General features: G+C 39.0%; 1 long non-coding RNA gene across 1 annotated transcript in view; it reads left to right on the forward strand.

The window, feature by feature from the left end:
- The window catches only part of LOC120504100, a 34,684-nt gene extending 32,082 nt beyond the window's left edge, over positions 1–2,602 (forward strand). The window contains exon 3 of the long non-coding RNA XR_005627943.1: positions 1,735–2,602. This is a non-coding gene — a long non-coding RNA (uncharacterized LOC120504100). The remainder of the gene's footprint in view (positions 1–1,734) is intronic.
- Positions 2,603–12,157: the final 9,555 nt, after the last annotated feature.

Below are 12,157 nucleotides of genomic sequence, written 5' to 3' on the forward strand. Positions count from 1 at the left end.
ACATCTGGCAGCAGTCCCCAAAGTGACATTTCAGACATGAAAGCAGAACTAATATGAAGAAAAATATGGTGGCAGCGACAATACAACCGGAGAACAACTTCCTCCCCAATTAAGTCAACATGCTGCTGTCCTTCAGTGTCTCAGGAACCCTCCTCTTTCCCAGCATGTTTTCTCTTATGCTCTTTGCAACAGTCTGGGTTTCCGTAGTGTTCTAGGTCAACTCCTCTCCATGAGAAGGGATGACAAAGGTTGAATTTAGCTTTGGAGCCTGACATCCAATATTCAGGTAAAGATATGCAAAAACCTTGATTGTGAGGTCCTGTATACAAGCGTGTTCTTCCTCTGTGTTTAACGTGCTGTGAACTGAATTCAGTGCAAGATCACTTCAAAGTCCCCTAAAGCAGAAAACCTACTACAATGTCAGATTGTATTGTTGCATGTCACTACCTAGGTAGTTTTTTTTCAAAAGGGTTCAGTTAAATCAACCAAAACCATAAGAAGTAAGAAAAAATATTAGTTGCTTTATGAGATGCTTGAACATAGTTCTGTTGTATGAAAATATTGTTCTTTATTAATAAACCTTTATTTTGAATATAAATGCAAATTTAAAGAAATTCTGACAAAGTTGCAGTTTGCATTTTCCAGAGGTAGGAAGTTAATGGAATTTTAGACCTCAAGTATGTTTGCTGAGAAATTCACATAAAATTTCAGACAGATTGTAGACTTGACCTTGTCACTGTTTACCTACAAAAAAGAAGAGAAAACTTTATTAGAGAGCTTCAGAGTAAGTTAAGACTTCCCACTGTAAGACATCACTATCTGTATTATATTCAGCAGAAGCACACACCGAGTCCCTTCATTGGGTTATTTGCTATTCGTGGTTTATGTAATTCTTGCTTCTGCTTCAAAAACAGGGTTATTAACCCTAATCTGCAGGATCTAGGAATGGAACCCAGACAACAAGAGAACATGGATAAATCTGCAATTATTTGGGGATTTTTTTATGCTTACATTGTAGTTTTTTTGAGCCTTGATATAACAAATTTATCTCAGAATTCTTTTTGCCCCCCTCCCCACTTTTTTCCCTTGTGTCTTGCTGCACTGTAGGTTTCTGAAGTTTTTGTATTTCTATGTTGCTCTTTCTATGCTTCTTCCTTAATCACTACTAAAAACTAAAAGTTTCTCTTTTACTTGCAAATCATTTGCATGTAATCTTCTGTGACTTCCTATATAAAAACTAGAGACAAAACAAAACCAGAAACATTCTAACATATCGGAAAGAAAGATAAATATTTTAAAAGTGACAGGTCATACTCAGCATTGCCACAAAACAAAGTAGTATTACTATGTAAAACCTTCTGTTGTTATTGTTGATTTTAGTTAAATGTTAAAAGGAAATTCTTTGCTAGAGGTTGCCCAGAGAAGCTGTGGCTGCCCCATTCCTGGCAGTGTCCAAGGCCAGATTGGATGGAGCTCTGAATAACCTGCTCTGGTGGAAGGGGTCCCTGCCGATGGCAGAGAGTTGGAATGAGATTATGTTTAAGATCCCTTCCAACACAAATCTTTCCGTGATTCTATGGTTATGGTAACCTTGAGAAACTCCCCTTATACACTGAACAGTTTTTAATTACCCTGCTGCAAACATTGGAATTCACCTAGTCTTCTCTTTGTTTACCATTCTGTTCCCAAGGGACCAAGGAAAGGAGAATACAAAATCAATTTCTGTCCTTACAGCTTTCTGAGCAAGCACTTATATCCATTTGGAAGAAAAAGAATTGCGGCATACTGAATACTTTGGGGATCCAAATCAGGTTGCTATTTTGTGTGTATTTAGGAATCAAAGAAGTCAGAAATGGAAGAAAACTATCAGAGTTTGTCATCTGGCCACAACCTTTGTAAATGCAACAAATTCTTCTCCAAGAGAGGCTGCAAATAGAAGGCAACAACTACTGAAACATTATCATTACATTCCCAGAAACTAATTGCAGAGTTGAATAACTTTGCACTGACTTCAGTGATGCCCTGCAACCTTCAGTCTTCATCACTTTGTTTACATGCCACGATCTTCTGACATAGCCATGGGACATCCTGCCTGCAGGTGACAGTGCCCTGTGCTTCAGCCACATTCCTACCCTCCACCTGTGGCTCTTTCCCATGTGGGAAATATCTCACAACATCATGAGCCCAATGGAGAAGCAGAATGTTGTGATGGATCTGAAAGCTTTCTGTCAGGTTTCTGATTAAAAAAAAAAAAAAGACAGATCTTTCCAAAGCTCCTAAATGCTAGCAGAGGAAATGCAGAGGATTTGCCAACAGATTTGTACTCAGTTGCTGAGCCTGGTTGTTGTCACTGGACTTGCTCTTTGGCTCAGGTAGTGTGGAACAACCCCTTTAGGTGAGGCTTCAGTGTAGAAACCAGTGTGAGTTATAAAACAAGTAACTGCTCTGCTGAACATGCAATCCAGGCAGGATTTGGCAGATGCCTTCAGGTATATATAATGGTTTTTGTGACTGGGGAAAAAAGATCAAGTTGTGAATTAAAGTAGCTGAAATAACTGCTTTTATTCATGAAAGCACTCAAAAATAATTCAAATTTTGTTTTTTGTTTGCTTAGGTAGAAAATTCTGAGGTAGGTTGTTTAGAGGTAATCAAGGTAAGATAGTGGTTAGTAAAGAAGGCCAGAAACACTGTGTTCCTACATAGATTAATAGAAAGTTGATTTTGTCTCCAACTACTCTTGGTAGCACTGATAAATTAAAATCAGTAGCAGAAAATTTGGAAATTCAGCTGTAAGGCACCTATTCAAGGATTTTTTCTTCTGCATCTGTCCCTCTATCATCAGCAGGGAAGTAATCCCTGGGTGTAGTCCCACTGCCAGGGGTAGCAACTTGCAGACAAAATATCAGTTTTACAGAACAGCTGGAGCATGAAGTGGCTGGAAGCAGTAGCTATCCACGAGGGAAATGCACATCCCTGTAACAGACTGGAGAGGAAGCAATGTGCATGATCCCCTGGTGTGGGGGAGCAGGGGGATTCTGAGGTTAAACACCAGAATTTGACACAATCTTACCTGACATGACAGTGATTCCTGTGAGGCACATGTGAACAGTCAAGAGGGGATTTCTGAATGCACGGAGGAAATGCCTCAGGGTCTGTAGGAAGATATTATACTTCAGGTCATGGGGTCAGCCACGCGGTGAGACCTGAGACTCTGTCAAGATGGATGTAATTTATCATTGAATTGGCACTGACATTTGTGTGTATGTGACATTTGTGCCTTGTGAAGGACTTCTACATATCTGTCCCATGGCTAAAGTATCTCTTTTCCATTATGCCCATATCTGTGGGTCAGAAGTTTAGGTGTGGTTGTTAGGAGTGCCAAGGATAACATAAATCACTGGGTGGTTTTTTTTGGTTGTTGTTTTTTTTTGAGTTTTTTTTGTTTGGTTGTTTTGGGGTTTTTTGGTTGGTTTTTTTTGTGTTTTGTTGGGGTTTTTTTTCTGATGTGTTTCCCCCTTCAATGCTCTCACATGTGCAGCCCTCATGGGTCCTGAGGGTAATTCTTGGATCTTTGATCCGTAAGCATTTTAAATGCTGTGAGAAGAGCCTGGGCACAGAGGCCTTCTTGGTGTCTGCAGGAAGACTTCCTGGTGGGATTTTGATGGGATTAAATCCTATTTTATATCTGCACAGGAATAAGAAACATTGTGATTATATAGAGTTAATAACCAGGAATAGCCTCCTTTTGCTCCTTTAAATTTTTTTTATTTTATTTTTAATAGCTCTGACAGTCTTCCTTAGGTTCTCCTCTTCCACTCAAAATATTGTCAGACCACTTGGACGTAAGAAGTACCTCGTTTACCTTGGACTAAAATGATCCAGCATTTTTAAGACTTTGGAAGCTTACACCTTAGGGCAAGAAAACGAACAAAAATTACGGTTTTTCTTCAGATGAGTGAGACTTGGCTCCAAAAGCTAAAAATATCAGTAAAATAACCTTCAAAACTAAACCTTGCAAAACTTTAGGAAGTTAGGTATGCTTCAGGCATATAATTTTGCTACAGAGCCTATGTTTTGGCATTACCCAAGCAAGCTTGATGAGCTGACTGCTGAGCAAATTGTTTTGTATAGGTTTTTTGCTTTGACATCACACTATTCAGCTAAGGGTGCTAACCTGCTCACACTTCAGTCCTGCAAATAGGAGACTGAATCGATCCATAGACGTTATTGAAGCATTTTGATTGATATAGGCCCTGGAAAGTAAGGATGAGTTTGTCCTTATGAATGTCTTTGATATGAAAATCAGCCTGGTAGGCAATGAGTGAGGGGTCAGCAAATTCAAGCAGGTTTGGTTTGGCATCAACTGAACTAGCTAGAAGTGACAATCAAGTGATCTTATCAAGGTTTTTACTTTGGTTTGGATACTCCTGGAATTGAGCATCTCTCTTCTGTCACCTATCTAACTTCTAGGTATATATATATATTTTTTTTCTTTTCTGATTCAAGTTAGAGCCGTGGGAAGCATAACTTAGCTGTGGGAAAGAAAACCAAATCTTACAACTTACTCCTTAGTGAACTAAAGGCAAATTGAAGGATTAAGAGAGTAATAATCTAATAGTATCCTAATTAATTTTAGGTTTTGGAAAGCTTCTGCTTTGCAACTTTGATTGTGGTTTTGGGTTTTTTTTTTTTGTTACTATTAAAAATATCTTGAGGATATATATATTATATATATATATATAATTGTAAAGTTGTTTGTGTTTTATTTGTTTTGTTTTTTGTTGGGAATTTTACCAAAAGAAAATCAAGTAAAATAATCTGGACCGTGTACCTCTGTATGACCATGCAAAGTTTTTTTTTGTTGTTTTGGGGTTTTTTCTTCTTTGTTTTTCATTTTTTTTTGTTTTGTGGTTTTTTGTTTAGTTTTTTGGGGGGGTGTGTTTGTGTTTTGTTTTGTTGTTTTGCTAGTGATTGAAATAAGGATTTCCTCAGGTCTAGGGATAGAATATAGATAAACATCAGTATGCATTTTTTTTTGTATCTTAGGAGTGAAGAAAGTTAATATATGGGATGTTAGTGATCCTTGGGAACTGGAATATGTACCCCAAAACTCTGATTTTTTCATTAGAAAAATGCAGCTGTTTAATCTGAAGGCTGATAATTATCAAAGTTGTTTTTTCCCCCGTATATCAAAACCTCTTCTGCTGTTATGAACTTTAAGGAACTTGAAAAAGGAATGAAGACTGAAAAGCTGCAGCACTAATTCTTGCTCCTTAGAGATAGTAAAGGGCCTTATCACACATAGACAATGCAGAGGCTTAGGGTTTCTCTGGTCTCCTGGTACAGTGGTTTTGGGTTTTTTTAGATCTCCACAACTAAATGCAGGTGAAGGAGCGGGAGAACCCACACAAGTATTTAACTGAAATCACAGAAGAATTATGTAGGCTGCTGAATTATTATTATTTTTTTTAATAAGGTGAGAGTGGGGTCCCTTCACCCCATTAACTAGGAAGCAAATAATTAGTGAAAAAGGAAATCCACCTGAACAGGTCCACAACTCCTGAAAATAAAACTCTATATCAAGAATCAGGCAGATATGATGGTACTTATTTCACCTCAAAACATGACCAAAGAAAGACAGATTTGAAATAATGTCAGAGAAGCCAATAATAATGCAATCTCCTTTGGGATGGTATTATCTACAATGGAAAATTTGAAAACCTCTGAAGATTATGAAGTGAGAAGAACAATAGCTACCTGCTGCTATTCAGGAGAAATGAAAAAGCCATAACAATGCACATTATGCTGTCTTTGAATGGGATACATTCCCCATTTGGTGAAATCACTTTAGCCACTGATTCTTAATGCTGTGTGAAAAGAAGCTATTTGCTGCTTCTAAAGAAAGACTAAAACACACTATTTCTTCTAATATATCAATTCTTACATTGGCAGACAAAAATATCAACTTTTTTTCTTCTGCCTTTCATTTTCTCCTGCCTGACCTAGTGAAAAACTGGATTTTGTTTAGTTCATTATTATTTCAACTCCACTGCCATTAATCATATAATCAACCTCTGTGTTCAAAATCTATGCCCAAAAAAGAGTTCTACTGCTGACTCTTATGTCCAGTAGGACTGCAAGTGCTTGAAGCAGTGCTGAAGTTGCCTCTGTCTTGCTTTATTTTCCTCAAATGCAGTATTCAAAGAGCGTTGCCCCTGCCATGTTAGAGGACTGCTGTTTACTCAATCTATATCCCTCTGAACAGAAAGGCATTTATCAAAGCAGAGATGTCCCCTTTTCTCTGTGTTCAGCTGAGACTTCATTTTCCCTAATGCTTTATGGCAAGAATGTCACCCTGAGCTCACTGGGATCAAGAGGAGCTGAGCCAGGGCCTTTTAAAGCCCACAGCCTCACAGAGGGGCTGTGTCAAAGAGGTGCATGAGGACTCTGACGTGGCAGCAGGGAAGAAAGAGCAGCTGGAGAGCCCTGCTCTCCATTTTATCAGCATAGCCCACACAGGCCTGGCAGATTCCTGTATCTGAAATAAGTTCAGTGAAGTTGCTGCTCAAATAAGTGATTGTTATCTTAGTGAACCAGAGGCTCTGATCTGTTACCTTCACAGAGTATGATCTCAGATGGAGGATAAAGTTAGTGATCCAATAACTTGGAAAAGTCCAAACCCTGACACTGACCCCACAAAGTGACCATTAACCTTACCAAAGCCCCTGCTGTGATATCAGTCTAACAACGCAAGACCAGCAGTTTCTGTAAAGCTCCTAACTTGAAATTGAGGCACCTTTGAATTTTACCTCTAAAATAGATCCAAAAAGCATGTTTTATGTATTATCCTGATGCATTAGGTTTTAGCTTTTGTATTTTTCAGATTCTGTGCTGCTTTATTGTGTAGTTCAGAGCTTCATATTAAGTGTTGGTAAGCTCTCCTCACAGAGTAGGCAGACAAAAAAATTCCTTTCTTAGCTTGGGACCAAGGACAACCACCCAAATTTCAGTCTCAAGAGCAGAAACAATGTAGGCTGAAGAGAGAAAATAAGGATGGGACTTCATAACCTAAAGCTGTAATTGGACAATTAACTCCAATATGCCAATGGATGAAAACTTATAAATGTGTGAGACCCCATGACCAGTTGTCCATTTTTTGACCATTTTGGGTTCATCTTGGGTGTAGGCCTGGCTGGGCTCTTGTGCTGCTCAAGGTGTATCCATTGAGGTCTTCTAATAAATCCCTACTTTATTCTTTATCTCTGTCCAGACTCTGTTCTAGGTCAGCCTTCACAGGGCATCAATCCTGTAAATGTGATACAGCCCTTACCTTCCAAGGCTGCTTGTGTGGAGCTCTCTAGTGTCTGCTTGTTATGGTCATGATAACTGAGACAAACTTGCTGCTCCTCCTGCTGCTAGAACCACTAAGTGACATCTGAGTTAAAATGTAAAAATTTCTGGTGACCTGAAGCATGGAGACCTGGCATTTATGATTCACATTTCCTGTGGGCAATTTTGGGGACACCTACAATATGTATTGGGTGAATACCATGTAGCAGTGTCAGAACAGCCCAAAAGGGCATTGCATTGGTTCTTTGGTAATGTAGATATTAATGTTTCTTGGATCTGCTGCTGTGTCCATGCCAGCTACAGAAGACTTGGGACATTTCACAGAAATTAAAGACTGCCCTTCCATGACAAAGCATGGGAGTTAGAGCAAGGGATCTTTCAGGTGATGGTATTGTAAATCTGAAGAGAGTTGAAGAAATGCCTTAGAAAGTTTTCCCATGAACTCCAGTAAGCAGGTTTATTGTTCTGAGAGTTTCACACTCTCCCTGCAGTCAGAAATTGTGGTTCTACAGCTAATGCCAGTATTAGTAGTTCCCATGTTCTTTCTCTGGTAATTTTTTTTTATTGCCATTGTGCTTCAGTTTTTTCCTCCCACCTATCTCCTCAGCTGCACAAAGTCTGTCCTGTGGTGGGCTGAGCAGGAAACTGGATCACTTAATTCCATTAATTGAAAGTACGTTTTTAAAGAAAAAACAAAAAAAAAAGACCATATTGTGCCCAAATCAGTAATGACAGAGGGCATCTGTTATCCCTGCCCTTGCTTTGTGTGCCTTTAAGAAGCCTGGGCAAGGTGAAGCCTCCAGAAAGACAGAGAAATTGTTCCTTTTGCTGGAGATCTGCTGTAGCTGCTCAGAAATGGGTGGCTTGGGGGGCTGCAGAGTGCAGCCAGATGCACCTTCTTGAGACTCCTTGAGTCTGCAGTGAGGATTAGAGAAATGGCAAAAGCTGTGCAAAGTGACTCTGCTCAGAAAGTCATCAACCTTTTTAACTCTAGAAACCAAGCAATGGGGAAAATTTCATTTCTAGTGTGTTAACCTACTTGATTTGAGCTTGATAAAATCAAAAATATTGCTGTAATTTTTATTCTAGAAGTCCTGTGGCCTTCTAGTCCTTTCTTTAAAAGGCATGCCATGAGAAGAGAGACAAGGCAGGTTCAGGTCCCCATCAGGCCATAGCCAGATCTGTTAGATTGAAACTACAACCTTATTAAGTAACTTGTATGCTTTATTCGTAGCCAAGCTCTATCAGACATTTACTAATGAGTGTTTCTCCTCGAGTCTTTGCTGAAGACTTTTGCCTTTGTATGAAAGTGTTTCTCTCTCCTAGAAGCTGCACTTGGTTCCTGGCATTCCTCTTGTTCCTTCTTCTTGCCATTTGATCAGATGCAAGTGTTTATATTTTAGTTGTCTGTTTTGTCTGATGTGAAGACACTTGGCTAAAATAGGCTTCAAAGAAGGATTGGCTCTGTTAAAAGATACACTCTCAAGCCAAGAAAATCCCCAAACAGTACTTCAAAGACAGACAGAAGAATTCTGCATAATACTGATGGCTGATTTTTTAGCAAAGCTACAGCATGGCTGTAGAAGGTGAAGAGCGGCAGAGTTTAATCTTGCCCGAAATCCTGGAATTTCTTTAGGGCTTCCAGAGCTGAAGGAACTCAACTGATTCTGTGATTTGGTGAAATGTAAGTATTGCTGTATACAGGTCTGAAGACAGCTTAAAAGTATACCTATTAAACAATATAAACGTCAGGCATATATGCATATGTATATATAGATATGCACATATATATACACAGGCACTGATGTTGGAGATAATAAGGCCTGTCCTTAAGGGGTGTTATCAACTTCTACTAGAAGATACTATATATAACACATACTCTGTTGTATTTAGTTTAGGTATCTTTAGCCCTATACATGCCTTAAATTTATAGACTTATCTCTTGACATGGATTAAAAATTGTCAAGGGGAAGTCAAAAGATTTTTTTCTGATGAGAAGTATTGAAATAAACTGGGATTTTTTTGACAATTTAAAGACTGATACTTAATGGCTACCTACACTGCAGGAGAAGTTATGAAAACACGAATAACAAAGTCTGGCAATCATTTGTCAGAGCAGAAAAGTCTGCTAGTAAAGTAAGGATGGATGGAATAAAAATGCATTGCTTTCCATTTGTATTTTGCAGGTGATGTGTAGTCCCTTCCTTCCTTCCTTCCTTCTTGCAGTGAGAGGTAGAAGGAATGGTCTGCCACTGTCCAGAGATGCTGCTAATTCTAGACCAACATGCCCAGTTAAGAGTCTGCAGGTTGGTTAAAAACGTCTTCTAAATTCATTCCTGTGAATTCCATTTCCAGAGGAATCTGTGTTTCCTACTTCTCCAGCCCCAGGCTGATTCCTGGTGAGCATTGCTGTCACTGACCTGGTTTCATGCAGTAAAAGAGAGCTGTTTGATGGTACTCAGGGTCCATCAACAGTTGTCACAAGGAATAGCCTGGAAAACTACAATATCTCAGTTACTTCATGCAATCTTATCTCCTTATATATTTTGTTTAATAAGAGCTTTGGGACTTGTACTGGTTTTACTCTGTATTTCCTCATAATACAGTGTGGCAGGACTTATCAGAAGTTCCAGGCATCACCCTGCTAGAAATAATTTATAATAGTACTTCACACTAGGGAGTTCCTGCTTGCAGATTCCAAAACAACTTTTTTTACAAAAGAAGTGTTAATACCCACAAGTTATTGGGAGAAAAGTGAAGGAAAATAGGTTTATTATGCAGTCACAGAATGTGTCAAGGCAAAAGCAAGGGGCAGAGCCAGCCCCACCTGACTGACTCTCTCCTGATCACTCTTGTTTGTTAAAGTGCTGGTGGCATTTGCAGAACCTCTCCTCTCCTCCTGTGCTACAGTCAGGGCTCAGTGCATTTCCAAATGTTGGATGGGGAAGGGGGAAGGCTTGAAAATCCCTGCCTGCACCTTGCTATTTCCATTTCTTCTTGTAATAACCCACAAAAGATTCAAGCTTCAGCAAAAGTGAGGTAGAATATGTGGCTACTGACTGCTGCAACAGCCTGACCAAGAATTGGATAGGATGCCACTCGCTAGGATGTAACTTCCAGTACTCATCTATCTTCTGTTTCCCTCCCTCTCAGTGATTTACTGTCTGCCCACCATATATCTGTAGGGAGCTCCTCTGCTCACCTTGGTTTCTGCCTTTCAGGACACAGCCCTGCATGATGATAAGCTTCAGAGAGAAATGACTGCTGTCCATAAACCCAGCCATCCATGCTCTACATTGCATTACCCAGGGCCCAGGGGAGGTCTGTATGCAGGTGAATGCTGATGGCAGAATCCACTCAGAGAAATGGTCTGTTTATTTGCATACAGAAGTATCTGTAAAGCATTCTATTATTCCATTCCCTTATAGTTTTCCCAACAACCCTTTTCTGAGGACAGAACTATGAAAATGAGTCTTTAAAAAAGCAGTGAAGTAAGGATTTTGTTTATTCTTAAAAATGAAAAGTTTTATTTCTTACTGTGTAAATAGAAATAAGTGAGAAGGTGAGAGAGACGAGAATTGAAATCAGAAAGGTGATTGTTTAATTTTGCAGAGCATTTCAATATTCTGCTTTTTGGCATTCTTTCTTTATTTGGTGTAAAATATGTCATTTTAATTCTCTGTGAAATGAAAGAGAAATGTGGACTCTGGGAGCACTCTGTCTCCAGCACAGAAGGAGCCCACCTGATGCTTTTCCCCGGAGCCCTGATTTAGTGAAGCCTCAGGAACATCTACTCTGTCTTAGCAGCCATTTGGTGAAATTCTCAGGGAGTAGTTTGCTGTCCAGCAAACTCCCTTAGCAGCATGGCAAAGTTGAAATATCATCTCTGCATTTCATTTAAAGTTCAGGAAAACAGTAAATTCTGGTTAATAAAAAAAATTGTTGTTGTTCGAACTTGCTAAAAAAAAATATGGCTTTGTATGTTTTGTTAAGTTTTACAACCAAAGTAGTGCTGCTTTGCACAAGACTGTATAAATTGGTATTAGTGGATAACAAACTGCTTCCAGAGAAACAAGCCTTAGACTGTATAACTGCTCTGCTAAAAAAAAAAAAAAAAAAAAAAAAAAAAAAATCAGTTCAAAGGATGTGCCAGGGTGAGAGTGGGTAATAGGAGATAAGTCTAGGGAATGCAGTTATTTCTTCTTTCTGGAGTCTGGCCTTCTGCAGGAAAATGGACAAATACTACAAATTTTCTTTGTACCTCACTGCTTGGAGCAGGGGAAAAGACTTGAGAAGCGTGGACTTCATTTTTAACAAATGTATAATAATTTTTCAGGAGGTGAGGGAAGAAGATTTTAAGTCCTTCAGGGTATTCAGGAAGAATACCAAGCCTGCTTACCTGTAAGCCTCTAATTTCTAATGTGTGTAGAAAACAGGAAGATTATCGTTTCAATAAAAGCTGCAGGCCTTTTCCTTCCCTTTATCTCATCTATTTTAGATGTTTCTCAGTGGCATGTGATTCAATTAATGTCATTCAATGATGCAAGTTAACCCTTCCTTGCCAGGCTGAGTTCTGAGTTTTATTTCCAATTTCTTGTTCTTGAGGGCTTTAAGTGACACCGTGAGAATTCTGCACCGGTGCTGCTGCTGTCCATTATTTATAATAGGTGCTAGAGAAATAAACTTCTTTTCCTGCTAGTCTATGTTCTTTCTAGGTGGTCCTCTTATTCACTGCTATTAAGCAGACAGATACCTGGTATTTCTGAAAGAAATTACCATTTTAGTTTAAAAGCCTTAGTTTGTTTTT

The sequence above is a fragment of the Passer montanus genome, unplaced genomic scaffold (assembly GCF_014805655.1).
Source record: "Passer montanus isolate IOZ18808 unplaced genomic scaffold, ASM1480565v1 scaffold28, whole genome shotgun sequence".
In the NCBI taxonomy this organism is placed as follows: Eukaryota; Metazoa; Chordata; class Aves; order Passeriformes; family Passeridae; genus Passer; species Passer montanus.